Source organism: Gymnogyps californianus, chromosome 26 (assembly GCF_018139145.2).
Source record: "Gymnogyps californianus isolate 813 chromosome 26, ASM1813914v2, whole genome shotgun sequence".
In the NCBI taxonomy this organism is placed as follows: Eukaryota; Metazoa; Chordata; class Aves; order Accipitriformes; family Cathartidae; genus Gymnogyps; species Gymnogyps californianus.
The window spans coordinates 1,561,230-1,567,284 of NC_059496.1; positions in this window are offsets into that span (position 1 = coordinate 1,561,230).

The following is a 6,055-nucleotide window of genomic DNA, read 5'->3' on the forward strand; positions in this document are numbered from 1 at the left end:
TAAGGTGCCCACCATCCTCCTCTAACTCCCAGCAATTCAGGAAAATCCCAGCCTATCTTTTGTTCTTCTCTTTCTTTTGTATTTGTTTGTCAAACCTGTGAGAATATTCGTTGTCATTATATATTATTCATACAACTTCTTCTTAAGCTTAGAACCTTTTTTTTCTGTCTGGTAAACCTAATGTACATCAGGAACCAGGCTCTTTGCGTAGAGAAAGAAGCCAGAACGTAATCATTTGCCTCTCCTCTCATCTCTTTGATCTCCTCTGGAGCTTGGGGCCCAGCCCAGCAGGCAGAAGGGATTCAGGAGCCAAGGGCCCAGCTGCCCCATGGACGAGCAGCCCCAGTGGCCCTCGGGCTGCCCCTCTCCGCCTCGGCGGGCACTGCCTCTCTGCTGCCTGTGAGTTGGGGCAGCAGCTTCCCTGGAGCCATGGCCAAGGACAGCAGCAGGACGTGGCCTTTTCAGTGCTGCTCTCGCCTCACTTCCGCACTCTCCCGCCGTACCCTTGCATTTGTGTTACCCCTAGGCTCTTGTGTAACTTCTGACAGTCCCGTTGTGTCCACAGTGGCATCCTGTGGCTGCAGGCAGGAGCGGCAATGGAATTGAATCCGTAAGGAGTTTTGCGAGCAGCTTTGAGCAATTAGACATAGCCTTGAAAGACATAGAAAAAGGAATAAGTGATAAAGCAGTGTGAAAAAAAAGCTGAAGACTGAAATAACTTGGAAAACAGATAAGAACCGAAGCCAGAAACGCGTCTTGCTCGACACACCAATCAGAAGCTTACCGCACGCGTGAACAGAAAGCATAACAATATGGAAAGCCTGAGCGCTGGACAGCTAATGAATCATATAAGCACAAAGTTGTAAACAATAAAGGCCTTTGGTTTTACCCGCACCAGAGTCGCAATTACCATCCCTACAGGGAACCACTCTGTCAGAGCTGGCCTCCATGCAAGCACCCCCATAACCAAAGGGGCTCTTCAGGGCAGGGCCAGAAGGCTGGAGGCCTCTTCCAAAGCCACAGGTCAGGAATACACCCAAGGAGCTGCTCCCTCAAAAGGACTTTTGCTCTTCTGGGGTTCTCCATGGGGACAAGCTCCGAGTCCCAGGGGGATCTGTTAGGGACCAAGGGCTGGACAAAGACCTCCCTTCTTGGTTGCACATGTCCATGCAGACAGCAACTGCTCTTTGATTTATCTGCCTGGCACTGTCCCACCTGCAGTGGGGCTGATGGAAGATGCCGTCCTGGAGAGGAATTGGGAGCTGCCAGGGCTGCTCAGGGATCTCCAGGGACAGTATGTGAGTGTGGGCGGGCAGTGAGTGGCACCTCATAAAAGGAGTGACCGTCCAAGGTGGAGTCTTCTGGAGGAAAAGGTGAACCTGAGGACTAATGAGGGCCCTGCAATGCCAGGAGAGGCTGTGAGGAGCCAGAAGGCAAAGGGACACAAGACTGGAGAGTGGGTCAGGACACCCTCTTGGAAATCCCACGGGCTGGATCTAGTGCAGACCTCCCTTGCCTTTTGTGCCCCTGGAGACACCCCATGGTCCTGCCTAGCCCCTTCCTTGGCCCTGGAGCCATCAAGGGAATATGGAAAGGGCCTCAGCAGCAGTGAACCCCGTCTGCCTGGGTCTGCTTCCCTCCCCCAGCAGCACGGCCAGTGGAGGGTCACCCCGTGACCTCAGGGCACCATAGTCCCTTGCTCTGCAGAGCAGCACCGCAAGCTTGGGGCCCTGCAGGGAGCACGGGGAGGGAGCCAGGAACGGCCGGCCAGGCCAGCACGGACACGCTCACCTGGGAAAGGCTCTCTGGGGAGCAGGGAGCACCCTGGAGAAGAGCAAGGGAACATTTGTGTGCCTGCAGGGAGGAATGAATGAAAAAGAGAAACCTCTTTCTGCAGGCCCCAGCTCAGGGCTGGCTGCTCTGTCACCTGCCCAGGACTCCTGCGCTGGCCTGGGGAGAGGGGCTGACACTGAGGGGGCACAGTCAGTGTGTGGTGGGCATCTCCTGGACCGAGACCAGGAGTCCTCCAGTTTCACTGACCTCCATTTCCTCATGCCATGGTGAACCTCCACCCCTGGGGCTGATGGGGAGGCTGACACCCCTTCCTGCCCCCCAGCAGCCGCTGTGCCCTTCAGAGAGGCTGGGGCTGGGGGGTTAATGCCCAGAGCTCTGCAGCACCATGCAGCGGGCACTGCCATGGGGCCAGCCCAGTCTGGCTGCTCTGCAGGGCTGGCTGGGGAGCAGGCAGGGGAGGTGGGAAGAGCTGGGGAGAGGCTAGGTGGGGCTGGAATGTGCCCAGGAGAGGACAACACCAATGTTAGCTTCGATGTTTGACCATGCAGGGTGAGGACACGCTCCAGTGGGTGTGTGGTGCAGAGCCCAGACTCCTGGAAGGGAGCCGAGACATGCAGCTGCAGGAGAGAGGAGGCCGGTCTGTGCCCTTGGTGGCATGGACACACCAACAAGGTGCCCCAGGGCATTCGTCACCCCCCAGCCTCTCCCATCGCATATTTCCAGCACTGGCCCCTCATCCAGTTTATGGGTGGTTTTGCTCTGTGGCCATCTCCTTCCTCCTGCTGGTCTCAGTGCCTGTGTCGGGGAAGAGCCAGCCCTGCCCAGCCTCTCTTCTTACCCAGACCTTGGCAGACCCCAGAGCAGGGCTGTCTGTGAACCCTTGTGTGGGACACGGTTGGGGCTTGGCTGGGGCCAGGCACTGGGGGGTTGCAAAAGAAGGAGGCCTGGTGGGGATGGACACTGAGGTCTGCTATGGGGACTCTGGCGGGGGACGTTTCCCCACCCTGTCCTGTGCAGTGTCCGATGAGGGGGGCCATGGGAGCATGTATTGGGCAGTGGGGCTGTGCTGGCGCAGGAATGGGTCACAGGTTGGAGCCCTAACACAACGATCAGGAGGTGGAAGCAAGGACAGGCTATGAAGGAGGAATTTAGAAAGATGACCTGAGCGTGCAGGTCTGTGTTTAGGAAAGGCAAAGCTCACCTGGAGCTGATGGGGGCTGCAGGCGACATCAAGAGCCAAGTGAAGAGCTTCAGCCACTGTGTTTGCAGTAAAAGGCTGGACAAGGCACAGGCTGCTGAATGATGAGAAGGGGTTCATAACAGCAGACACAGACGGGCTGAGGCACTCAATGCCGCCTTTGCCTTAGTCTTTGCTAAAAAGGTCTCCCAGGCCTCTGCTCAGTGAAAGGGCTCAAGGAGGAGGAGAGCACGTATTGACAGGAACCTCAGGAAGTCCCACAAGGACAAGTGCCAGTGTCTGCCCCTGCAGGGGACTCCCCCTGGCAATGGCACAGGCTGGGGCTGCCTGGCTGGGGAGCAGCTCTGTGGGAAAGGTCTTGGTGGGCAGGGAGCTGGACAGGAGGCCGCCACGTGCCCTGGCAGCAAGGGAGGCCAGCAGGGCCCTGGGCTCTACGACCAGGAGCACGGCCAGGAGATGGAGGGAAGGGACTCTCCCCGTCTACGTGGAACTTGTTAGACCACATCCAGAACACTGGGTCCAGTTTCGACAACCCCAGAGCTGGAACGGTGTTGGCAAGCTGGAGCGGGTTTAGTGAAGGGCCCTGAAGATGCTCAGGGGCTGGATCACTTTCCCTGTGAGGAAAGGCTGATGAACCTGGGCTTGCTCAGCCTGGAGAAGGCTTTTGAAAAACATGAGCACCTTTTCACCAGCTGATATAACTGAATACTTTTACTCCAATGACAAAGTTTTCCTACCATGCCAAAATGGAATTTCCAGGAAGTATATTCATCGCAGGAGAAGAAATATGCACCTTCCCTGTGCTTGCATTGCTGAGACTCTGGCCATTATACTCTGTATTTAATCTCCCAAATCTTTCCACTTGTCCTGATGAAACGACCAGGACTAAAGGCATCTTCTCAGCAGACTATCTGGACCTGTGCCCTTTCCATTGCTCTCTCTGTTCCACCCTCCCCTTACTCCTTGCTCAGCCAGATCCCTCTCAACCACCCAGGTGCTGCTTTGAGCTTCAGGGAGTTACAAGCCTGCCCTTGTCTCTCAGCAGTCTAATTGACTCTTCAGCCAACTCCTACATTCTGTTTATATCTATCCTTTCCTATCACTCTGTCTAAAACATTTCCAGTGAGGTTACCCCGTGTGGGTGGTGAACCTCACTGGAGGCAGCTTGAATGGAGCACAGAGCTGAGGAGTGTGGTTGGTTGGTTGTAAATTTTACCATGCTTCTTCTGTTTGGTGGCAATGAAGAGAAAGCCTGCTGTGCCTGTGTGCAGCCAGGTCTCTAAGGAAAGCAGGTGGGAGTTGGTGCAAAAGAGGCTGTAACCTCCAGCTGCAGACTTGGGTGGAGAAGTCTGATGTCAGGAGAAGTGATGCGAGTCCCAGGCGGCCCATGAGAGAAAGGGTGGGCTGGGGAGGTGAGGAGAATGTTGTCCAGGCAGTGCCTAACCTCAAGGAGCCTGCTTTTCCTATTTCATTAGGAAATCTTCTGCATCAATATCAACTGGAAAATGTTGTGAACACTTTTGCTGTGAGTGGAAAAAAGTAAAAAAAAAAAAGACTTCAAAGGAGAAATTCTTTTTTACTAGCTGTTCATACGATTATGTCTCTTAACTGCACTCCTGAAACCTCTCCACTTAGCTGCCCAGGTCTTGAACACTCGCAGAAAATAATGGGAAGAGACATGGCTTCTTGTGTTTAACGAGCCCCATGGTGTCTTTGATGCCGAGTCCATGAACCTCAGACACTGAGAGGAAGTTGAAGAAACCTCTCAAGAAGTCAAAGTCAGATGCCAACTCCGAAGTTCCTGGAGCCTTAATGGGTCCCGCTGAGGGACATTACTGACAAAGCCTCCCCAGGGGCTGCTTAGAGGAGAAAACAGGAGAAAGTGATGACAAGTAGATAAAGGCGATGTAAAGGAACAGATTCTGAGTAAACTTTCACGTGTTCCTTGAAGGCAAAGGGCCAAGCCCTGACCCCCAGCCCCTGGGAAGGGAGATCCTGTCCCTCACATGTTGCTCAGGGCTCTTCCTGGGGCACTGCAATGCAGGGATGTGCAATGCCAAGTGCAGGACTATGGTACAACGCTTATGGGTCTCTCCTGGGTGGGGCATGTGGGAATGAGGGCCTCGTGCCATAAGGTTAAAGCGTCTCCTCGTAGGCCTTGGCGGTCGAGATAACAGCCACAGCCAAGGGGAGAAAGACCCGGCTCTCTTGGCGGCTTTTAGCCTTGCCTGAGCCCTCGATCAGCATAACCACTGGCTGTCCTATGGTGTCCCACACCTGGGCCTCCTTCCCTGCAAGCTGTAGACATCTGCCTTGCTTCCTCCACCTTGCTCTCATCTGAGCATCTCACTACCCTTACTGACATCTCTCCGTCCTCCCTGGACGTTCCTTCAAACACAAAGCCATGGACTATTCCAGATTTCCTTCAGGGTGGCCGATTAGACCACAGCACTGCCCTTGGAGTGACATTTCGTTCTCCTCATATCCAGTCTCAACCTCCCAAGCTGCACTTAGTGGCATTCTTTCCTTCTCATGCTGTTTTCCACTACGAACAAAAGCTCCATCAACTCTTAAGCCATCCTTCAATCACTCTCAGACTACTTCTGTACTGCCTCCATGCCACTGGGCCAAAGAAGCCCAGGTCCCTCAGTCCCTCTACACAGGTCATGTGCTTGAGGCCCAACTCCCACCTTGGCAAACTTCCCCTGACACTGTCCAGTTCTCCCCCACTCCTCCCAAATGGGGAGCCGCACACTGGGACACACCCCACGTGTACGTGGTGTTGCTGCTTTTGGCTGGGATAGACTTCGTTTTCTTCACACCGCCCCATCAGTGAGTAGGCTGGGGGTGCACAAGAGTTAGCAGAGGAAAAAGAGAAAGTCGTGAATGAATCCCTATTTTTCTTTACTTGGGTGCATGCTTTTGCTTTACCTATTAAACTGTCTTATCTCAACCCATGAGTTTTCACTCCTACCCTTCTGATTCTCTCCCATCCCACCAATGGGGAGTGAGTGAGCCATCAGCCATCACTTCCATCACAAGCACATGAACAATCCAACTGCT